General features: G+C 40.9%; 1 protein-coding gene across 5 annotated transcripts in view; it reads left to right on the top strand.

Annotated features, from left to right (window-relative positions):
- The window catches only part of ACACA (acetyl-CoA carboxylase alpha), a 2,143,878-nt gene that overhangs the window by 25,950 nt on the left and 2,104,785 nt on the right, over positions 1 to 13,143 (top strand). For 4 of the 5 annotated variants that reach the window (XM_044054578.1, XM_044054576.1, XM_044054577.1 and 1 more), the window contains exon 2: positions 12,530 to 12,576. The exons of the other annotated variant lie outside the window; for it this stretch is intronic. The gene's annotated coding sequence lies outside the window, so the exon portion shown is untranslated. The remainder of the gene's footprint in view (positions 1 to 12,529; positions 12,577 to 13,143) is intronic. 5 annotated transcript variants of the gene reach the window in all.

Genomic DNA, 13,143 nt, shown 5'->3' with positions numbered 1-13,143 from the left:
AACTAAGAAACTTAACATTCTAGGAGATGTAAATATTGACTGGAATAAAGTCAATAGCCCCTCTCCCTCCCTATCCATTAACCTCTATAACTTTACTCAACTAATCCTCTCAATCACCCGACCTAACAAAATAAACCCCCCTGGATCCACTATAGATTGGATCCTAGTCTCCGATCCAAATAAAATAACCAACTCTGGCACAATTCCTGACACCATTAGCGACCACCTCCCAGCTTTCATTCATTACTCAACTAGCTCTTCCCCACACCAGCATCAATACATTCTCACTCACAAACTCGGTAGCTTCAACCACACAACTTTCTCAAACAAATGAACTGGCAAATTCTAAACACCCTTCTTCTTGACAATGCTATAGACTACTTCAACTCTATCTTCCTAGACATTCTAAACTCCCTAGCCCATCTAAGAAACAAAAAGATAAAAACTAATACAGTTCCTTGGCTATCTAAAGATACAAAAGAAATTATGCACCAAAGGGACAAACTATGGAAGCTTTACCAAAACAGTAACTGCCCAGTACCTTGCTCCAATACAAACAGCTCCGTAACCTTGCAAAACAGCTAGTCACCAAGGACAAAAAATCCTACTATATCAAGCTCCAGTCCAGTAACAATAAAAACCCCAAGCAGTTCTGGAAATCAGTAAACTCACTCCTCAATCCAGGCTCCAAGAATAATCCCTGTCCTGACCCAAGTAAGTCTGACCTTGAACTAGGCTGTGAATTAAACTCGTTTTTCATAAAAACTAAACTGATCTGACCAAGACTTTTCCCAACAATAACCCTCTAGCCCCTCACTTTTCCCCATCTAACTACCTAATAACCTTCCCCTTATGTTTAAGCTCAAACCTGTCTCTACTAACTTTATAAAAAGACTTCTGTCCAAACTTTGCTCTAATGCTCCTGACAATATTTCCTCCTCCTTCCTAAAATGTGCTGCTGATGGTATAGCTCTCCCAATCAGTATTATTAACAGATCTATAAAGGAATCATACGTCCCCAAACTCTGGTGCTCAGCTTATATTCTTCCTCTTCATAAAGGAGGCAAAAACACCAGCATCTCAAACTTCCGCCCTATTGCTCTGCTCTCACCAATCTCCAAAATCCTAGAAAAGTGCATCCACCTCCAACTTATGCCTTTCCTGACCCAAAACAATATTTTTACACCTACCCAATATGGTTTCCGTCCAGGCCATAGCACTATAACCACTCTACTCTCTTTCCTAGAAACTGTCAATCAAGTCTGAGATTCAGAACACTTGATTTCTACTGTTTTGCTCGATCTGTCCAAAGAATTTGATACCGTTTCCCACAAACACCTTCTCTAGCTCTCACCAAACACTTTATCCTGGTTCTCCAGGTACCCGACTATCAGACACATCTCAGGCAGTCAAATGGAAGAACTCCACCTCTTCTTTCTTACCTACCCCAACTGGCATACCACAGGGATCCATCCTTGGGCCTATGCTGTTTAACATCTTTATCAATAACTTTCACACTGCTATTCCTGATGCCAAAATCATTCAATACGCAGACGATTCAACCTTAGTCTGCTCTGCCTCAAACCTCCCTGAACTGCTGACTAAAAGCCAAACTGCTTTTTCAACAACCAAAAACTGGGTGCGCCAAAACCACCTCTCTCTCTCAACGCAAATAAATATCAAAAATTTTACTATTCCCTCCCACAAAGACTTTCTCCTATGACAAAATGCTTTCAAAGTCCTTAGTCAAACCGACTCACCTATAGAAGTAGTTCCTTCCGCTAAACTACTTGGCTTTACTATTGACAAACAGCTCAAGTTTGATATCCATATTCAACAAAATATTAAGAAAACCCACAAAAACTAGGTATGCTGTACAGGAACAATCGCAACTCTACTAGGCATACTCTGACCACTACTTATCTACTTCCTTCCTTGTTATATGGAGCCCCTCTCCTAACCAACCTGTCCTTCTCTATCACCTGCAAACTAGAAAACTGCTACAATAAAATCTTTAAATTTGCCACCAAATCCAAAACTTCCACCCATCATTGCCTTACCCTACTATCCCTGAATTGGCTTGAACTCCCAAATTACCTAGACTACCTCCAACTCACCACTGCACACAGACTTGTATTTCACCCAACAAAATGTCTAGCTCTAACAAATATCCTTCTCCCCTTACACCCCCAACAAAACTCTCAGATCTGAACATCAAAACTTAATTGCTATCCACAAACCTAAACCTCCTGCTGGCCAACTTCCCCTCTTTTTCTCACTAGGTAAAAAATGGAATTCTTTTCCTTCCACTCGAAGAACCATACCAAACTCAGAAAACTTCAAAGCCCAGCTTTTCAAACACTTGTCCACTAAATGGAAATGTACCTGCCTTCACCCCACCTAATCATTCTAAGTATATGCCCCTAGGGGGTTCTCTCTCTCAGGTTCCTAAGCTCTCTGTAACTCCCATAGCTATTTTCCTATGAGTGTATCTAAGCTCTCTGCAACTCTTATAGCTACTTATCAACTTTGTAAATAGCATCTTACTTTAAATGTGTGCATGTAAAGTATATCCACATTTACTTAAATGTTGTTGTTATTCATTCGGCTTTTCCTGGTTAGGGGTCGCCACAGCGGAACTCCGGTCTGCTAATGATTGGCAGTAGATTTTTACAGTGCCGAGGTGCCAGCTCGACGTCCAACCATCAACAAAGGGACCCTTATTCTACGCATGTCTTTCGAACACCACTCGACCGTGGGGAGGACATGCAGACTCCGCACAGAAGGCGCTCCAGCCAAGAATCGAACGGGAGAACCTCTTGCTGTGAGGCAACAACGCCACCGCTGCACCACTGTATGTATGTAAAATGTTTCCACACCTAATACATGGGTGTTTGCTCAAATAGGTTCATAGGTTCATAGGTTTATACTAGGCTATCTGCCCTAAGGCATTTATAAGCCTAGCTCAAATTTTTGTGGCTTACGCCACCCCTTATATGAAAAAATACTGTGCCCATTAGTTTGTTGTGCCTCTGTCCAGCAGTGACACAGAGATGATTCCCAGGATAAACCTACGATCTCCCATCCACAGGTCAAGATTTCTCTTGAACAGAGCCAGCGAGGTGCTCTGCCTCACATGGATCGGGATTTTATTCCACAGCATAGGGAGTCTCTGAGTGATAAATCTATCCCTCCAGCACGTCCTATTTATATCCGTGCTAAGGTTTAAGTCGCTTGCTCTAGTGGTTTTGGTGGATTTGGATTTTTTGAGGTGGAGCATGTCCATTAATTCCGGGTTGGACATGGCCTTGTATGTCAGGCACGTCACCTCTGAGCAGACTGTATGCAACTGAATAGAGCTGGGGTTTCTTCAATCTGGCAGCATATGACAGATTTTGGAGTCCCTTTATCCTTTTGGTGAGGAACTTTTGGGGTCTCTCCAATTGCTGCAGATGTCGGGTGAGATACATCCCGAATGGGGCATTGTACTCGATCATTGGTCTGATAAGTGAAGAGTACAGGAGAACAATGACCTCACTAGATCTGGATGTGAATCCCTTCATGATCAGGTGGGCAATGTAGAAGGTCTTTCTAACCACTTTAGCAACGTGAGTGTCAAAAGAAAGGCCATTGTCAACCTGGGTCCCCAGGTCCCTGATAAACTCTTCTGTGCTTAGTGGATTGCCACCTATATGGTAGCTTGGGGTTACCTTGTTTTTCCCGAAGGGTATGACTATACATTTTTGGCGTTTAACTTCAGGCCATGGCTCTGGCACCAGCTATCTGTTTCCGTGAGTCCCTTCTGAAGGATATCCGTGTCCGATGCACTTTCCACTATGGCGCCCAGTTTGCAGTCGTCTGCAAACTTTGTCAGCCAAAGTCCTCCCATGTTGGCCTGTACTTCTGAGAAGTAGATGCCGAACAATAGGGGGCCAAGGACCGAGCCCTGTGGGACACCACTTGTGACCGGCTTGGAGTCTGACATAGCGCCAGCAACTCTAACCCTGTGGGTTCTGTCCTTAAGCCAGTTTGCAACCCATCTTGTGACATATGGGTTTACATTTAAGCTGGTAAATTTTTCTACAATACCCGAGTGGCATGATCTGCCCTTGACGAAGCCAAACTGGGTCGGGTCCAATGTCTGCAAGTCCCCTATATCTTTGTTTATGAGCTCCATTATGATCCTCTCCATAGCTTTGCAGACTAGACTTGTTAAGCTTATGGGGCGGTAATTACCAGGGTCCGTAGAGGAGTGGGACCACAGTTGCCGTACGCCACTCCTTGGGCACGTATCCTGTGGTAAGGCTGAGATTAAACAGCTGCCTTATGTGCGGGTTTAATTCCTCATTTAGCTCGTGTAGCACACAGCCGGGGACACCATCTGGTCCCATTGATGCTGTGTTTTTAGCTTTAGAGAGAGCAGCTTTCACCTGCGCATTTGAGATGTCTGGGAGGCAACACTCTGCTGGGATAGTTCTCTCCTTTGGGGGGGAGAGGGGGGTGAAGTTTGCACCAAATCTGTCTGCCAGTATGTTGGCAGTGTCTGTGGGTTCAGAGATTTTTGTATCATTTTGGACTAATTCTGAGCATATCTGGGAGTTTCCACCCAGGTTCCTAACATAGCTGAAAAAGGCCTTATGATTGTCCTTTGAATCCATGGCAATTTTTCTCTCAAAATTGGCCTTAGTTGATTTTGAGTGCTCGTATTTTTTTACTAATAATGATCAGGGGTGACTTCCCTTTTATGGATTTTGTTCTATCATGTAATAGCTTTCTCCTCTTATTGTAAAGTTTGTTAATGGCTGGGGTCCACCAGACTGGACGTTTGCCCTTTGTGGAGTCTTGGTTTTATTTGGGATTGCCTGATCCATGCAGTCCTGGAGGTGTTCATAGAAGGCATTTGTAAGGGCTTCCGCAGCTTTGGTTGTGGTTTCCACTGGCTCAGAGGCCTTGAAGGATACCACACCAGTCTTGAGTAGTGTGAAGTTTGCTTTAGAGAAGTTCTTCACTGTGGTCTTTTTTGTTTGGGGTGGGGGCGGGATGTGGATTTCCAGTGAGATTAGTTTATGATCAGATCTCACCAATGAGGTATATACTTCCGGTGTGGAGCATTTTGTCCCCATGTTTGTGATAATGAGATCTAGTATATTTTCTCCTCTCGTGGGAACAGTGACTAGCTGTTCCATGGCATTTGAATTTATGAACTCCAGGAACCGTTGGGCTAGAAAGTTAGGGCTTGAGTAATGTTCCCAGTCTATATTCGGGTAGTTGAAGTCACCCAATATGATGGTGTTTGGAGATACATTTATACCCTCCAGTGTCTTCAGGAAGGCTGTGTGGGGTTCCTGAGTTTGAGAGGGTGGCCTGTAGCATGCTACAATTTCTAGAGCAGTTTTGCCTATGGTTAGTTGCACCTGGATGGTTTCCGAAGCTTCATGTATTGCCACCAACCTGGAGGTGTGGGTATCCTTTATGAATATGGATACACCCCCTCCTTTTGTGGTGTGGTCCGGGTTTTGGGGCCGGAACGCATGATATGAGGTAAAACCTAATAGTGCCGGGGTGCTCTCAGGAGCCTTGAACCAGGTTTCAGTTACAGCACAGACATCGATGTTTTCCATACTGAGAAGGGCCTCGAGTGCGTGCATTTTGAGATTTAGACTTCTAGCATTGAGCAGCATTACCCTCAGTTTCTTCCCATTTTTGTTTTCTAGGGTGGTAGGTTTAGAATTTGAGCCTTGCCTAAAAAAGGCACTATGGGGGTGGCAAGAGCCTTAGCCAATATCCAGAATCCCAGGGGTGACAGGTGCAAGCCATCCCTTGCGAAGCAGCGTGGCTTGTCAAGCATGTCATCCCAGGCAGACAGACACTGGATCCCCTTTGAATGACACCAGACATTAAGCCAATTGTTAAAGCTGATCATCTTGTCTCTATATTGTGGCATCATTCTTGGTGAAGGAAGGATACTGCTCAGGGTCAGGGTCATACCTGCCTGGGCTACATAATCAGAGAGCTCCTCTGTTTCTTTTCATGTAGTCCAGGGAGGTACGTCTCAGGTCGTTCACACCAGCATGGACAATGACTGTGTCATATTTGTACTTGCCGTGGAGTGACCAGAGTGCTTGTTTTATGTGGCGGATTCTAGCGCCCGATAGGCAGCTTACTGTGACCCTCTCCTTGTTCAGCCTGGTGAGTGGGACGTCAGTGTGTCTGACTATGGAGTCACCTATGACAAGTATGTTTGGTGTTGTATTTGGCCTTAAGGGCTGTGACTGCTTTGCACACTGCTTTTGTGGTTTATGTGTTGCTTGTGGGGTGTCTTGAGGTAGCAGTTGTTTGGGTGTCTGCTTTGGAGGCCTCTGCTGTTTAGGTAAATTTTTACTCAGAGCCTCCAAGTATGTCTTTGTGTGTTTATGTGTTTGATTCAGTGGTGTGGTAGCATTATGTGAGGCTGGTTTTGTGGTGTGTGTAGTTGCCTTCTCCTCCTGTCTGGTCTTGCCAGTCCTGAGTTGAGAGAGCTCAGCCTCCAGTTTGGCTAAATAGCTGCATCTCTCACAAGTATTTGTGTTATGTGGGAGGAGGAGAGGGTTGTCTGTGTACATGAGGCAGTTATAACATTGCCTCAAGATTCCCAGATTCACCAGCTGGACCGGAGAGGAGATTGACAACTGACCTTTGGACATGCTAGAATAATATTGGGAATTCCTTAATAATTGAAAACAAGGGCCAGTGGGGATTGAGGGTGTAGTGCTTTTAATTTTTAGTGCTGACTTATATAATTGCTTTAGTGAGCAAGTGCCAGGTAACTTGAGTGCAATGTGTTACAAGTAACTAAATGCAAAAACGACAAACAGTAACTTTCTTTCAAGTGAAACAAGGAACTAGTACAGTAAGCAATGCAGATATCACTAGTGATCCACAGAAGCGCTGAGAAGCCGCGTATTAGGTGGAATTAGCTTCCAGGGAAATAACAAGCAAACAAACAACAAGCATGTAAACAAAGCTAGATTCAGCAGGCCTGGATCTAGTCTATGCTAGAGCAAACAAGATGTACCAATTTCAGTAAGATACAGTTCAAATATTCAGGCACTATAAACCTTTAACCAGAAATTCCCAGCTCAGAAGGGCAGAGTCCAGCCTCTTCTCCCACAAGAGTGCAGACCACGAACCTTCTTAATGTAAAATAACTGGCCTGAAGCCCAAGTGCCTAAACCAGAACTAATACCCTTGGACACTGGGCTCTCAATCAGCAGTTCCCAACTTAGAAGGATGAAAGCTACCTGTCCTGCCACCACAGTGCTTGCCACAAACCTTCCTAATGTAAAACAACTGGTCTGAAGTCCAAGTGCTTAATCCAAAAGACTTAGAATGATAGCTACACTTTAATCAAGTTACAACCAAGCAGTAATAAATACAATTGAATACTTTAGAGAATGTCTGGATTAGTGCTCAAGTTACACAAACAAAGCTAGATCCAGCAGGCCCGAATCCAGTCTATGCCACAGCAAACAAGGCGCACCAACTTCGGTAAGAAGCAGTTCAGATATGCATGCACTATAAGCCTTTAACCAGAAATTCCCAGCTCAGAAGGGCAGAGTCCAGCCTCTCCTCCCACAAGAGTGCAGACCATGAACCCTCTTAATGTAAAATAACTGGCCTGAAAGCCCAAGTGCTTAAACCAGAATTAATACACTTTTAGAATAACAGACACTGAGCCCTCAATCAGCAGTTCCCAACCTAGAAGGATGTAAGCTACCTGTTCTGCCACAACAGTGCAGACCACAAACCCTCTCAGTGCAAAACAACTGGTCCGAAGCCCAAGTGTTTAAACCAAAAGGCTTAGAATGAGTTACACCAAGCAGTAATAAATACAATTGAGTATTTTTAAGATGATGCAAAAGTAAAATGAAGTAGGTAGAAACACAAGTACAGTAAAAGCAGATTTTTTTTTTTTTATCTGAACAAGTGCTGAGATCAAAGAAACAGATGTGAGTGCTGAAACTAGAAAACTGGCTAGTTATAAGAAAAAAAAAACACAAGCTAGAAGGCTTCCCTCAAACACAGAAGGGCTTGGGGGCTCAGAAGCCTACAAATAGTCTATACCACTTAACAGGAAAGGCAGGAAATAAGCTTAATTTTTTTTGTCTGTTTCCCAGATGCTCTCTGAAACTGTATAACCCTTAAGATCACCCACAATTAATTTTGTTGACTATGCGTGACATTGAATGTACTTATTTGTAACTGTTCTGTATAATGTAACTTTTATACTTTTCATATCTAAACTGTATAATGTATCTTGGAGCTTTTCTCCCTGGGCCTCCACTGAAAATGGGTCATTTGGGCCCAGTGGACTTCCCCGGTAATCAAATTGGAAATAAATAAATAAATAAATATGGATTTCTGAGTCTATAGTAGGCCAAGAAAATCTCAATTATATTGTAAATTCACAGAAAAATCGTCAAAGTTTAAAAAGCCACTAGAGATGAGACTTGTTATACCATTCATTTTGTCCTACTGAAAAGCTACTGTGTTGGAAAGGATTATTATCAATACTTGTACAAACAATAGTTGTTTGTCAGGCTAAAGCTGATGATACAGAATGCCCCAGGCCGCAAACTTTCTTCCCATATATTTTGCATTTAAGTGAAGAGAAAGGCAGGACATTTAATCTAGCATAATAAAATAAGAAAAAGAGACCTTGTCAATGTTTAGAGAAATGATGGGGGCACCTCAGTTTTCTTAATATCTGAGACCATAGTGATCTCTTACTAAGCTGGGATGCGAGTTGATTCATCAGCTATCAGGGAAGTCTTTGAGAAACATTCTATTTTACAAATAAAATCAGGCAATTCTAAAAAAAAAATGAAGGATAAAATGTCTAGGCAAGATTTTAAGTAACCCATTTGACTGAGGAGTAAGCGTACAAGTTTGCATCTGCATGGTTTTATCTAAATAAAAAGTGCCAAGAAGTACCCCCTCCTGACTACCTGTTTTATTTGTCCTGTAACCTAGTTTTCAAATAAATAGATATCTAGCTGTACAAGTAACCTTCTAATGGGAGATTTCCAGCTACTGCCTAGAGTAGTATTTCTCCCAGCAGTTTTGGTTTAGCATCTGATTAATCTAACTCAGCATTTGTTTGATGCATTCAGCATATAAATTGAATAAGGAGATAATATGCAGCCTTGTATACAACCCTAGTGTACTCCTTTCTTGAACCAGTCAGTTATTCCATATTTGGTTCTAACTGGTGTTACTTGTGTGGCATATGTATGCCTCAGGAGGCACGTAAGGTGACCCAGCATCCCAGTTTCTCCAAGCCCTTGCCAAAGTTTATTAGGGCCTGCACAGTCAAAGGCTTTAGAACAGTCAGTAAAGGAGAGGTAAATATTCTTATGGAACTTCCTTGCTTTCTGTACTACCTAGTGGATAATGACCGTTTAGTCCCTGGTGCTTCTGCCCACTTCTGAAGCCAGCTTGTATGACTAGCATTTCAGTCCATGTGCTTCTGCAGTCTAGCTTGCAGGATCTTGAGCATTACCTTGCTAGCATGTAAAATAATTGCAGCTGGTTGATAATTTGAACTCCCACCTTAGCATTGCCTTTCTTTAGGATTAGAATATAAATTGACAATTTAAGTCTGTCTTCCACTGGCACGCTTTCCAAATAAACTGACAAAATTCTAAGCAGCATTATAACAACATCATTTTGCAGTATTTTAAGCAGTTTTGTTAGCAATGGTACTTCATTTTTAATGTAATTTCATGCCTTGTTGCTTAAAAATTGTATGTCTTAATTTTCTCTTGAAAAGGAAATAAAACTTTATCAGCCACAGTTGTGTCTTCTAATTCTTTGTATTCTGTGATTATTCTTTTGGTAGACATGCCTGTAGTTGCTTTCAGTTAAACAAGAAAAGCAGTTTTCCCCCTTAGCAGCAAAACTAAAAAAGGCAATCAATTGCTTTCCTATAGTCTCAGTAGCCAGAACTGCACAGGACCCACATTACAACCTCCCTAAAACTAAACTCAGCTGCACAGACCACTGTTTCTCCTTAACTGCCTCCAAACTGTGGGAATCTGTGCTATTATTAAAGACACTGCATCTTACCCAAGATTCTGAGTCCAGCTAAAGGCCCATCTGCAGCAACTTGTTAAATGCTAGTACTATTCTCCTGAACAGATCACCTGATGTCTCCTCGTTGTCCTAATCTAGGTCTTGCTCTTATTCTTATTTCTCTCTGTTCATCACAGTCCTTTTTCATCTTTCTTTTGTTCATATTTTCGTACAAATTTTGAAGATCCTTCTCACCTTCTCCTTTTACAGATGAAATATGACATCATTGTAAACACTTGTATTTTTTAGTGTATGTAATAATTATAATTTGTTTTGTTTTGCTGTGTTATGTTTTACCATGATTAGTTAATTGTGTATTGTTGCATATTCTAATCTAGTTGTGCTCTTGCGTGTTAACTGCATTACAAAGGGAAGTGTTATTTTTTTCCCAGCCTGAGACTGAAATAGGTCATATGTGATCAGTGCTTTATCTCAGTTAACAAATGTTAAATAAATAAACAAAATTATCTATATTTACCTATTGTTTGTATGGTACTCTAGGTGAAAAATTGTTGCTTTTGCATGTTTGAATAAAATAAAATTAAAACTACACCCAAGAATCACCATTGCTGAATCCAGAAAGATTTATGTGGTGGCTGTCAGAGCAAATGTAAAAAAGTTACATTAGACTATATGCTTTCATGTCTCTGACAACGGGTCTACAGCAGAACAAGGTACCCTTTTGGAAGTTTTGAGACTGAACAGTGCAAGTCCTAAACTAATAAAAAATGAGTACAGTTCACTGTAAATAACAGCAAACTGTGAAAGTTGTAGTTACACATACAAAGCATTTTTGAAGGAGACTCCGTTGAGATAAAGTAGTTTGACTTGGTATACTTATTTTCCACTAATTGCATTTAACTTTTCACAGTTCTGAAAGATCATATTTGGTCTTTGAATTTACAATGCTAAACCACATGGCTGTGAGCTACTATTGGAGAAAAACTTATTTTATTTTTACCAGGTTCCTGTTTTTGTTTGAGAATCTTGGAAAGATATTTCAAGTATTTTTTTTGTTTGCCTTTGGACTATAGTTGGCTATTCAGTTTTCATATTTTAAAATGTATGTATTTTAGGTTTTGTATTTATCTGTCATTTTTTCTTGTTATTGACTCAATGGATTTATTTTCGGTATCACATAGTTTGTGTTAGAAGTGCTTAATCGTAAGCACTTTACAAGCTATCGGAATGAACTTGAGTGGTTTCACTACACCACCCATTATTAAAGCATGCTCTTTGCCTCCTGCACTGAAGACGTGAGCAGTGATTATATCTTCTGTCATGTCATATTGACTTCTTAATCTGCTAGTTTGCATATAGCAATTCTGTCTTCTGTAGTGATAAAAAGTCTGTGTTCTGTACTGGACATAGTCTAAACCGGTTAATTGCTTTGTAATGATTCTTGGGTTCGATTTTAGGCAGTACTCTTAAATAGGTAAGTGACTACTTGGTAGACTTGTCTGCATATTCTTAAGACTCTCTGCCTGTACAGTGGCGTGCGTGGGTCAGTAGATGATACTGTTTAAGAAGCCGCATACAGCTCAGGTGATATGTGAATGGAGGCTGTGTCTTTCTGGTTGCATCAGTGACCTGCAATAGCACTTTAAACTTGCTGCATCATTACCGTGCCTCCAAGTTTTAATAACTCCAACCAATTGAGACTGACTGTTTCTAAAATAAAATCATCCATTGGTTTATCTTGGCATGTTTTGCACACCACCAGTGTTTGGGTGTATAATATTGCAAAAGTGCCTCTGTTCTGCCTTACTGACAGTTTTATTTGTATGACCTTGTAGTTTGGGTCACATCAGTTAAATGTGGAGCTCTGCCATGGAGACTATTTAAAATGGCCAGACTAATGTTTTCTTTGAAGACCGCCCACTTGGATACGTTGCTGTTATATTGTGTGTTAGAGAAGAGATCTGTTTTTTATGTCATTAGTTAAGTAGGAGGGGAACGCAGAATGTCCTGAACATTGGGGAGTGTCCAACATGAGTGTAAGAATGGGCAGCTATGGTCAGCAGGAAATAAAATGTGTCCATGAGCATTATTCCTCCGCAAGGTGTGGCAGATGACTGGACTGATCTTGTACTTTGAAAGTGCAGAGACTTTTCAGAAACACTGTTTTGGATGTTGCTTTTCATGTGACACTACACACAAGTGGGACTTAAGCAGATAAAGTTGATCTGTCATGTACATATAATCATAATCAAGTGTCCATAGACTGGCATATTAGTGTCTCTCCAGCACACCTGTGCACAGAAACACATGCACCGTTGTGGTGCAGTTCAGGTTTGACTAGAGTAAAATACATAGTGTATATAATTTTTATTTTACTGTGGTGTTTTTGCTTCTGCATTCAGCAAATCCAGTTTGCTGCTTTACATTTTGAAATCTTTGTTTTCTTTTCATACAGCTTCTGGTGGAGGTGGCTAAGTAATCATCTTTCAAGTCTCTTTTCAGGTAAATATGCTTTGTGTTGGACAATGTTGCTAACATTTGCTGTTATGTGATACTTGGGTAGATATAACAAGAGATGGCTGTAATCCTTGGGAGAATAGAGTGTTGGAGTATTGAATGATGCATTAGTAGGTATGAACAAGGGGTGGATTTGACCCTTGCGACAGACAAAGAAAACAGCATACAGAATACAGACTGTGCATTTTTATTAAAAAAAGTGATGACAGTCCTCTTAGAGGCATTATTTTAATGGTTAATATTTAGAGTATTAGTATTTAAATCTCAAAAATGAAGTGTAGTATGTGTACTGTTGAAATTGCAATAAACCAGAATAAAAAAAAAAGTTTTTTGAACACTGCATACATACTTGGGAAACCTTTATCAGAAAGGATTCCTCAAATGATCATTCTGTCTTTTTGCATACTTACACAGCCCCACACACATTCAGTGCTAGGGTGTTTTAAATGAAAATGCCAGTAAAGAAGTCAACTGTTTATTTTAAAGAGGGCACATAGAAAATGAGAAAAAGTTCCTAAATAAAAGCTCAATGTATTGTGAACAGTCAGAAAT

Source organism: Protopterus annectens, chromosome 13.part0, assembly GCF_019279795.1.
Source record: "Protopterus annectens isolate FY-2018-M chromosome 13.part0, PAN1.0, whole genome shotgun sequence".
Classification (NCBI taxonomy): domain Eukaryota; kingdom Metazoa; phylum Chordata; order Ceratodontiformes; family Protopteridae; genus Protopterus; species Protopterus annectens.
Note: the sequence above shows the minus strand (reverse complement) of the source record. Positions and strands in the feature narration are given on the sequence as shown.